A 12,134-nucleotide genomic window follows, 5' to 3' on the forward strand; every position below is an offset into this window, starting at 1 on the left:
TGCAAGAACTGCTCTTTATTGAACACACCGGCAGAAAGGGGCACATAAAGGACACAGTACTCAAGGGAGGTCACCTCTAGCCCCCCATCCCCCCTCCCCACACCCCAATCAACACAATAAACACAAATACACAAATTAACAACAGCCAACAGTAAACAACATAAATAAGGCCCTTTGTCGTAGGGTGTGTGTTACAATGAGCCTTTGCGTGTGGTTTTCTGTCTAGCCGCACCTCCAGAATCTCAGCCGCCAGCGCCAGCCAGTAGCATAACACTACAGTATATTAGGAATGCATTGATACCATTTTTTTCAGACCGAGTATGAGTACGTATTTTTTATTACTCGTCCACTACCATACTGAATTAACTACTTAAAATTAATCTGTTGGTGTTAATGAGTGAAGTGTACCTTAAGAGTCAAACCATTAGAATCAGGCTGATTTTAAATGAAGTGCATTAGTTTGCTATGCTCCATTAGTTGCCTTGGATCGAGTAGCACTGCAGTGGAGAACAGCGGGTTTTGTTCCTCATCAGGAAAGTGCTCCTATACAGCTGCAGGCAAAGTACATTTCATAGTTTTGAACCTTGAATCTCTCTTTTGGCGTCAGTCTCTGTAGTGACAGTGGGAATCGCATCTGAGGGAGCTCATGTGCAGAGTTTTACGTCAGAAGTCTTTTGTTTGGCTGGTTGAGCTGCAGCTGAATGTCCTCTAAATCCAGACATCCACTGTGTGATTTCAGAAATCTTGTACTTTGGTGACGCACACTGTATAATTGAAAAGTCTATTGTGTACGCACAAAGCCTTCGATTTATATACTCACACTTTATGGAAACGCACTGTCCATGAACATTTTCAAATGAAGCTGTTCATTCAAAACAACAAGCTGTGCTCCGAGTGCTGGGCAAACTGAGCAGCGCTGCCAACACTGATTCAAAAAGATTAATCTGATTCAAAGTGCCATATTTTTACAGCTGTGAGGTGCCTAGGAACCAATCACAATCCAATTGAAAGGGTCATAGAGTTTCTGACTGTCACCGGAAGATGGCTCCCATCAGTCTGCGAGGAGACCCCTGAGCAGAAAGCGCTTTGTGTTCTCTACTTCAATAAGAGTGAATCCGTCATAGCTGTGCAACTTGATTTTCGTCGGCAGTGAACCTCCAACAGCTCAGAGCGTTCGCCGTTGGTTCCACAACACTGGATAATCTCCGAAATCGCACTGAAAGAACTGTGAGTGCAGCGACACCTGACGTGCTCGATCGAGTATGGGATGAATTTGACTTTGGCGTTGATGTTGTCTGCACAGCTGGAGGAGGTTCATACTGAGCACTTGTAAAATTACATAATAAACTTTATGCTCAATTAAACCATTTACAGTTTACTGCATTGTTCGGTAATGATTTACAAGTGGAATAAATCATTTTGAAATCAGATGAATCTTTTTGAATCACCCTGTATATAGCTCTGTATCTTTTCTCAAATTACATGTTTTCTTAAGTTCTTCAGAGAACACACTTAAACATGGCAATTTTTACTGCACAGTTTTTATTTATTTGCTGAGTATTGGGGAAAAATAAAATCTTACATAACGTTTCCACTTATGTTTAAATTTTCTTCCAATATGCATTCTGCAAATAAATATTAAATTGGGCAGAAGTGTGTTCTCTGTAGATGATTCGCTGACTTATTTACACTTAGAAAATCAACAAAACATGAAATCTGACCTGAGGCACTCAAACTTTTGCTTAAGTGTGGGAAACCTAATCTAACTCTTCTGGAGTGACAGAAAAGCAAAGTAAACATATTTTCATATTCAGTAATTTTTTTGTCATTATCACAGTGCTTACATTCAGAATAAATTTGCTGTAAAGACAAGTTTAATTCAGATTAAATTCATTGTAAAGACATTCAGTTTAGATTAAATTTGCTGTAAAAACAAAATCAGATTAAATTTACTGTAAAGGCATTTAATTCAGATTAAATTTGCTGTAAAAACACTCAGTTCAGATTAAATTCACTGTAGAGACATTCAATTTATATTAAATTCACTGTGAAGGCATTTCATTCAGATTAAATTTACTGTAAAGACACATGAAATTCACATTTATTTCATTTTCTTCAAACACACTGACAAAAAGATCAACTGAAACTTTTTTTTTTAGCTCATCACTCAAAAAGTATGTTCTTCTCAGCTCTGCTTTCATGTTCTATTAGAGTTGTTCATACACCAGCGCACTGGAACTCACTGTTCCTTTAGAGGGCGCTGTTTGACCTTGGCTGTGACCCACATGGTTGCGCTTTGGCCAATGTTTTCCCACTGCATGGACTGTCAGTGGGGCAAGACAAGAATAACATAAATGCCAGAAAAAGAAGAATTTAAAGCAGCGAAAATCTGAGCACTATGAACAGATTGTTCATTTAAATATTAACATGACTGTTTCTGCTATATGACAAAAAATTAGATAGAGCTGCTGAATCAAAGTTGAGTTGTTGAGGTATCACAATTAAAGCAGCGGAAAAAAGTGTACAAATATGATCTGTTGAAAAAAAAGAAACAAATAGAACAGCAGTTGAACAACAGATGAAGATAATCTGACCGTTAAAAAGGACAGTTGTTAAAAACACTATAAGAGCGTTCCACTGACTTACACTACAGGCCAACAGTGTGACAGCAAGCAGTGAATTTTTTATTATTATTATTATTTTAAGTAAAATATTTTTTGATTAAAGTGCCCATATCATGGAAAACCAATTTCTCCTGCTTTTTTAAATTAAAGAGTTTGACATAGGATGTAAACACTGTTAAAGTTTCAAAATGTATTTCCATACAGTTCATATATAAAAATTAAGATGCAAAAACAGCTCGTTTTGAATTCACTGTTGTCACCATTTACATACGTCCACCTACTCAGCCTACAGTATTATAGTTGCAAATGTTTGTTATAAAATCTATTTTTAAAATCTTAATTTGAAACCTACATACCTTCTTTATTCTATATTCTTTTGTCTTTTGGCCCACGCTCACAAACATTGCACTTGGCCCCCCTGAGAAAAAAGTTTTGGCACCCCTGTGCCCAAACTGGACTTCAGGGAGTCCAAGACGGTCAACCTTTTTGCTCCAACCCAACTCACAACACGTCGGCATCGAGCAAAAGTGTGCCAGACTGGTTTGAGGACCCCTGTATTCTAACCTCTCAGAGAAAAATGTACTGAACTGTCACTGGGGTGGTTCCCTCAAGGTACGTCTGCAGTACCTTTATTTAGAGAACATAATTGTACCATAATCCATTGAAATGATACTTTTTAAGTTGCATTGACTCCACACACTGTCTTGACTACATTCTGCTTTTCATTTCTTTTATTGTTCTGTTACAAAAAAAGGCTATGTTTGTACCTTTGCCCTGGGAAAAATGTATGAATTATTTGATTAAACGTGTACGATATCTGTTTGTACCTGCCACGCAATCGAAAAGAGAAACGTTTACATAACTTGCACTGAAAATACAAACATAACTAGATTGATGTGTTGGTTTTGCCAGACCTACAAGCTCCACCCAAATACACTGTTAGAAATAAAGGTTCTGTGCAGGTACATTTTTCGTCCATCAAGGTACAAACAATGTAAATGTACCCTCAAAGGTACAGCAGTGGTTTTAAGGTTCAATTGTGAACCTTAAATAAGTTTTTCCAGGTGAAAAGTACATATTTGTACCGTTTCATAACCGAATGTTTTAAAACAGAACAATAAAATAAAAGCCTGGAGATGAGACGGGGTGTGTGGAGTCAATTCAACTTAGAACATATAATTTCAGTGGATTATGGTACAATTATGTTCCCTGACTAAAGGTACTGAGATGTACCCTTGAGGGTCCCACCCCAGTGACAAGAGGGGCACTGCCCCAGTGACCGTTCCGTACCTTTTTTCTGAGAGTGTATGATAATAATGAATGTCCATATAGTCTAGTAACCTGTTCAGGGTGTACCCTGCCTTCCGCCCAATGAGTGCAGGAATAGGCTCCAGCACCCCTGGCAACCCAGAAGGATATGTGGCCTAGATGATGAGTGAGTGAATATATAGTGTAGTGAAGCTTTGCACACACATAAAAAAAACACTGACAGCCAGCATCAGCATAATTAGCAACAATTGTTCTGAAAAGTGAGTTTGAATTCAGTTAAAAGGGAATTTTAACTTTCGACATAATGCATAATTAAACGGTCGAGATGTAAACAAAGTCATTCAGTGTGGTTTGGTGTCAAAATTGTTCACAGTGGTGGTGATAGGAACCAGATGTCCTCCTCTAAAAGCTCCCTCACAGAAGGTTATTACATGAATTCACTGCCTGATACATCATTTTACAGTAATTTTATGATGTTTATGTTTTGATGTTAAAATGTATTTCTGAAAATCTAGTCATGGCTGAGAGGTACTTGCCCCTGCAGTGTGAAACAAAATAGTCGCAAAGAAAACGTATTTTCTCAGATCTACAGTATTGTACCTTCCTTCACATTCAATTGAAAAAGCTCCGACGACACATGGAGGTTCACTGGTGGTTTTGGATAGTAAATACAAAGGCTATATTTGTGTTGTAGTCATGGCGACCCCTGGTTCCTATCACCACCACTGTAAAGAAAGAGCCTCTACATTGAACCATTTCACACCAAACCACTCTGAATGACTGTTTACATCTCAATTACTGACACTGAAATGTGCAAAAATCTGTGGAATTTCCTTTTTAAGGAGGCCAATTAGCAAAGTATTAGCCTTATTCCTCTCAGAATGCTGAACGAATGGGAGAGGATTACTGAGGCATCTTCCAAGAAGCAAAGTCAAACTTGCCCCTTGGCCGCAATTTCATTTTCCCACTTCGATCAGAGGCTTTCATACCCGCTGAAGGTGAGGGCCAGGGCTCTATAATAATGGAGACAGGACGTTTGACCTTGGGGAGAAAAAGCCTGCGCTGAAATACACAGTCTGAAGCCAGAGTTTCGGTGGCCCCGCGAAACAACCATGACATTTCACACCTCGGCTTCTTTTCCTGTCCAGCTGCTTTTCTAACAACCCCCCCCCCACCCCCAACATTACCCCCATCCCCAACATTCCCCCCACCCCCATTCTACTGCCTGAAAGCTAGAACGAAATGCGAGGAGGAAATCAAGTGTAGGCCACTCAGAGTGCATTACAGGCGGTGTGAATCATGCCTGCTGCACGCTTCCTGCCGCGGATGAGTCATCCGATGCCGAGCATGCATGGAAAAGTTCATGGAATCGAAGCCGGGGACATCGGTCTCTGTGGACCGAAAAGACTGTGTAATCAGAGCGTGCATAGATTCGTTCTTCGTGCAAAAAATCGACCACCTAAATATGACCACGGCGATGCATCGCACCGAGTAAAGACATTTAAAGGGCAAATAACATTGAAAATCTATTTCCTCACCCAAATCTAGCCTGATATACTGGTATACCCAGCTTATACCATCCATATGTGAAAAATTAGCTGCCCCTTGTGAATGAACTGTGGCTGTGATGTCACAACCATGAACACATTTCCATATCACCAGCCACTTAGCCTACTATAGTTAAGCCCCACCCATTAATGCTGAAGTGATGAAGAGTGTTGTTACTGCAGACAGTCTGTAGCAGAGTTATTGGAGTAGAAGGTGCAAGGATTAAATGTTGTGCTGTTCCTGCAAATGTATCAGTGCAGGTTTCCAAAGGATCCACACATGGCTTAAGTTTTCAGTCTGAACTGTACAGTGTGTTCTCCATTCACCATATGGTTCTGCTGCTTAGACTACTCTTTGCCCTTTAAAGCTGCAACTCATTACTGAGTCAGAAGAAATGAAAACAGGCTAAAATATGGTGGGCGTGTGCTGCGTGAGTCGCCCTGTGAAGCCTGAAATGATTATTACAAAGTCAGAGGCGGGTCGGGAGTTAGATCAAGAGTTTTTTGGACCACAACGTACATCTTTACATATTAATGTCACACACAAGGGCTCAAAAACAACGTCCGGCCCGATGTTTAGGTCTCAAATGCAAAATCAACATTATACTGATGAAGATAGGATGACAACACTAGATAATTCACTCAAATCCTCATTTACGCATCCTTGACCAAGTTTTGATTGAGTTTTCCTTGAATTCTCTTTCAATCTTCAGATTCATCTGCTTGGGGAAGGGGTCCGAAGCACAACCCACGTTATGCAATGTTCTTCTGCACGTTGTGTGCAATTACACATTTCCACCAGAGAGGTCTCCAAATCCCCAAAACCTACATAGTGTATTTAATACGCCATGAGCTCATCTTTTCTTAATAGCACATCCATCACAGTAAATGAATAGTTGCCTTCCCCCCAGCTTACCCAAAATGTAGTCAGTCATGTGTCTGAAGTTCGCTTCTTTAGCTTTTAGTGCTACGCTAACTTACTAACTTTTAGTGTTTACATACTACATCAAGCTCTTTTATTGCAAATCTAATTCTCCATAATCTGGGCCCTTGAATGATATCTAGCATTTATAAACAAGCACAATTTCTTTAGATAGGACAAAGCAAATTTAACAATCTGACAAAATTAAAAATAATGAAGTGGAGATACAACTTTGGAGATTTTTCTGCGGTCCTATTAGTGCCCCCCCTGCAGCCCCCTGGTTCAATAATGGCTGTAAAACACTCATTAATGATTTAGCCCACAACAGAATGTTCCTCCACTATTCATGCTGACCAGGCTTTGGTCGTATTTCACCAAATTGGACGTCATACTGTGAAGTGTAAGGCGCGGTGGTTTTAGGAAACACTCCCACATAATAAATCAAAGGCAGTAAAAGTCCAGCCTCCAGCGTCCCTAAGCAAAGTTCAGCCGCTCGGAGGGAAGCGGCCGGTTGAAATTCGGGGCAGGCAATTTCGGAATTTGTAGTGAAGCCCCATTTGGGGAATTGAGGCGTTCAGCTGTACCTGGCCAGCCTCTGCGTAAAAACAGGAATATAAATAGGCTACTCATGTCCAGAGTGATTTACACAGTGAAACTTTCATGCTTCACTTCAGCTGCCTGAAACCAAAATGAAGCTAAAGTGCACATAGAAAATGCCAATAACAATAATATGAATTTTTTTATATAATTCCAAACACAACAAAAATAATAATAAAAATATTTTAGAAATGCTAGTAATACTAACAATACCAACATGACTATTACTACCACTTCTAATAATAACAATTACAAATAATAACAGTTATTACAAACTGAAGATGAACTGAACTCTCTTATTGCATAATGTTGCCTCAGGGCAACAAACTCATTTTCCTCACTTTACAATAACATTACACTCATTTAAAGACAACTATAGGACTAACAATAAAGGGAAGAGTTTGAGTAAGTGAATAAAAAGCATGTACTTTTATGGTCATACTGTCTCTTAGTGGGCACATTTAAACCTCTTTGTTTAATTCAGCATTTTTTTTTTTTGTTATGAGAATTTGCAGAAATATGTTTGTTGCCTAGAAGCAACATTGTGAGACAGAGGAATGGATTCAGCCAGTCACAAGCCAGGACTCACCACTTCAGGGAACACGGGTCTATATCATTTCTTCCCATTGTCACACAATGTTGCCTCAAGGCAACATATACCAAAAGGACCCCTGCACACATTTTTTTTAAAAAATGTTTTTGAATTTAATAATCAGGTCCGAAAAAATAAATCAAGGACTATAATACAACAACAATAATAAATAACTAATATAACTACAGTAAAACCATATAATAATTGTTATCATTTATATAATTTAAACAACAACAATAATACAAATATTGCAATAAAATAATAATAAAATAAAAAATGAATACAATACTATAATAATAATAATAATAGTAGTAGTAATAAACATTACTTTGAACAATATTAAAAAATGACTGATATAATTACAAAAATACAACTAAAAGCTGTTTGAGAGCAAGTTCAGTTTGTCATGTTGGAGCTGTTTGTGGTTCACTGTTTTTGGGTGTCGTACACCCCCCCCCCGCCTCTCTGTACATTTGCTGTGGGGAAATAAATCCGACCCCCTTGAATGTCACTGTCTAATCCACATTCTGCTCATTGAGTTGTAGTGTTTTCAAGGCATCTCTGACGACTACAGGGACCCATCAGTAGCACGTTGAGGGAAATGTAGAGAAAGCACTGCACAGTAATCATGCATACAAAGCAGTGTGCACTTCATGATGGATTTGTGGTGCTGCGCGTCACACACGTCTACATCTGAAGCGCTGCCAAGGCCGGGAAGCTGAGCAATTGCATCAGCTGCAGTAATGAATACAGATGCACAGGCTTATTGGGCCTTGTGTGTGTGGTTGTATAGCAGTGGTGGCTCTGCTGGGGACTTCATCAGCTCAGCCTGATATTCAAAACAGCTGAATGGTAAAGTGTGATCTAATTAAGTGTGATAGAAATGCTGACACCTGGTGGTGTGTTTAGGCACTGCATGTGTGAGATTCAACCTTATATACATCGATCAGGCATAACATTATGACCACCTCCTTGTTTCTACGCTCATTGTCCATTTTATCAGCTCCACTTACTGTATAGGTGCACTTTGTAGTTCTACAGTTACAGACTGTAGTCCATCTGTTTCTCTGATACTTTGTTAGCCCCCTTTTACCCTGTTCTTCAGTGGTCAGGACCCCCATGGACCCTCACAGAGCAGGTACTATTTGGGTGGTGGATCATTCTCAGCACTGCAGTAACACTGACGTGGTGGTGGTGTGTTAGTGTGTGTTGTGCTGGTCTGAGTGGATCAGACACAGCAGTGCTGCTGGAGTTTTTAAACACTGTGTCCACTCACTGTCCACTCTATTAGACACTCCTACCTTGTCAGTCCAGCTTGTAGATGTAAAGTCAGAGACGATAGCTCATCTGCTGCTGCACAGTTTGTGTTGGTCGTCCTCTGGTCCTTCATCAGTGGTCATAGGATGCTGCCCACAGGACGCTGTTGGCTGGATATTTTTGGTTGGTGGGCTATTCTCAGTCCAGCAGTGACCCTGAGGTGTTAAAAAACTCCAGCAGCACTGCTGTGTCTGATCCACTCAGACCAGCGCAACACACACTAACACTGAGAATGATCCACCCAAATAGTACCTACTCTGTGAGGGTCCATGGGGGTCCTGACCACTGAAGGACAAGGTAAAAGGGGGCTAACAAAGTATGCAGAGAAACAGATGGACCACAGTCTGTAATTGTAGAACTACAAAGTGCACCTATATAGTAAGTGGAGCTGATAAAATGGACAATGAGTGTAGAAACAAGGAGGTGGTCATAATGTTACGCCTGATCGGTGTCGAGTGGCTATTTTATTAGGTACACCGGCTTTGCGTCTACACTGATTGGCCATTTTATCAGGTACATCTACCATTTGGGCCCACTTTGTAGGCTTGCAGCCTCGACCATCAATGAAACGGGACCACCATGAGACCACATTTGCCTGGTGGACTATTTAGAGCACAGCAATGAGATACTGACATGGTAATGGCGTGGTAGTCTAGGTGACCACTGACTGACCACGCAGAAACTGACCACTAATGAAGGGATAGACGATGGCTAACACAAATTTGTGCATCAACAGACACAGCTACAGTCTCTCTCCGTTCACAAGACGGATCAACAGTTGGCACCTCTAGAGATCTCCGCCTACTTCCACGGTTCCGTTGTACAGTGGGAAATGGACACAGGTACTCGACAAGGGTACAGATAGTTTTGGGTTAGGGTTAGCAACCATACCGTACCACACTGCCCGCTGGAAAAACCCTGATGTGTTGATTAGTGGTCAGTAAGCGTACACACTTGTCAAAGATGGCGTTTCAAGGTACTTCTTTAGTAAAGAAAACGGATCTATATAGAACCATGAACATTCATAGAACCCTTTCCATGATTAAAGGGTTCTTTGCACCATGAAAGGGTTCTTCAGACTGATGGAGAATGTGCTGTAGATGGTTCTGTATAGAACCTTATTGAAAAGGGTCAATATAGCACCCAAAAGCGTTCTTCTATTGTTATGGTGTCAGGCTTGTAACAATACAAGAACCCTTTTGGTGCTATATAGAGCCCTTTTCTAAAGCATTCCATATAGAACCGTCTATAGCACATTCATGCACATTTTCCATCAATATGAAGAACGCTTTCACAGATATGGTTCTATTTAGAACCATAGGTTTTGTATAGAACTGTTTCATGGTTAAATGGTTATTTGCATGGTGAAATGGTTCTTCAGATTGATGATATATGGTTCTGTAAAGAACCTAAAAGTGTTCTATTGTTATGATGTCAAGCTTGTAATAATAAAAGAACCCTTTGTGGCGCTATATTAAACTGCTTTCAAACAGATTCTATATACAACCATATAGAACACATTCTCCATCAACCTGAGGAACCATTTTCACATGCAAAGAACCATTTAAGGATGAAATGGTTCTATATGAACTCATGGTTCTAAACTGAACCTTCATGGTTCTTTGCATCATGAAAGGGTTCTTCAGCCTGATGGAGAATGTGCTGTCGATGGTTCTATATAGAACCTTTTTGAAAAGGGTCTATAAAGCACCCATTGTTACGCTGCCAAGCTTGTAACAATAGAACAACCCTTTTGGGTGCTATATAGAACCCTTTTCAAAAACATTCTATATAGAACCGTCTATAGCACATTCATGCACATTTTCCATCAATCTGAAGAACGCTTTCACAGATATGGTTCTATTTAGAACCATGAGTTCTGTATAGAACTGTTTCGTGCTTAAATGGTTAATTGCATGGTGAAATTGTTCTTTAGATTCTTGATATATGATTCTGTATAGAACCAAAAATGGTTCTATAGTTACAATGTCAAGCTTTTGGCGCTATACATAACTGCTTTAAACAGGTTCTATATAGACCCATATAGAACACAATCTCCCTCAATCTGAGGAACCACCTCACCATGCAAAGAACAATTTAAGCATGAAATGGTTCTATATAGAACTCTTGGCTCTAAATTGAACCACTGCCTTCATGGTTCCTTGCATGCAGACTGAAGGCTTCTTCAGACTGATGGAGGATGTGCTGTAGCTCATTCATGCACACTGTCCATCAGCATGATGAACGCTTTCACAGCAATAGTTCTATTTAGAACCATAGGTTCTATATAGACCTGTTTCATGGTTAAATGGTTATTTGCATGGTGAAATGGTTTTTCAGATTGGTGGAGAATCTGTTGTGTATGGTTCTGTATAGAACCAAAAAAAGTTCTATTGTTACGATGGCAAGCTTGTAATAATAGAACAACCCTTTTTGGCACTATGTAGGACCACTTTCAAACAGGTTCTCTATAGAACCATATAAAACACAATCTCCATCAAGCAACTCCACCATGCAAAGAACCATTTAAGCATGAAATAGTTCTATATAGAGTTCATGGTTCTTTGCATCATGAAACGGTTCTTCAGACTGATGGAGAATGTGATATATAGAACCCTTTCTGAAAAGGATATATAGAACCGTCTACAGCACATGCATGCACATTTTCCATCAATCTGAAGAACAATTTCATGTCAATGGTTCTATTTAGAACCATGAGTTCTATGTACAATTGTTTCGTGCGTAAATGGTTATTTGCATGGTGAAATGGTTCTTCAGATTGACAACATATGGTTCTGTATAGAACCAAAAAGGGTTCTATTGTTATGATGTCAAGCTCGTAATAATAAAAGAGTCCTTTTTGGCGCTATATAGAACCGCTTTCAAACAGATTCTATATACAACCATATAGAACACAATCTCCATCAATCTTAGGAATGATTTAGAACCATGAGTCCTATATAGAACCATTTCATGCTTAAATGTTTTGTGCATGGTGAAATGGTTCCTCAGATTGATGGAGACTGTGTTGTGTATGGTTCTGTATAGAACCAAAGAGGGTTCTATTGTTACGATGCCAAGCTTGTAATAAATAGAAGAACCCTTGTTGGTGCCATATAGAACCACTTTCAAATAGGTTCTATATAGAACCGTACAGAACACAAATCTCCATCAATCTGAAGAACAACTCCACCATGCAAAGGACCATTCAAGCATGAAATCTATATAGAACTCATGGTTCTATATGAACCACTGCCTTCATTTTA

Source organism: Colossoma macropomum, unplaced genomic scaffold (genome assembly GCF_904425465.1).
Source record: "Colossoma macropomum unplaced genomic scaffold, Colossoma_macropomum, whole genome shotgun sequence".
Lineage (NCBI taxonomy): Eukaryota > Metazoa > Chordata > Actinopteri > Characiformes > Serrasalmidae > Colossoma > Colossoma macropomum.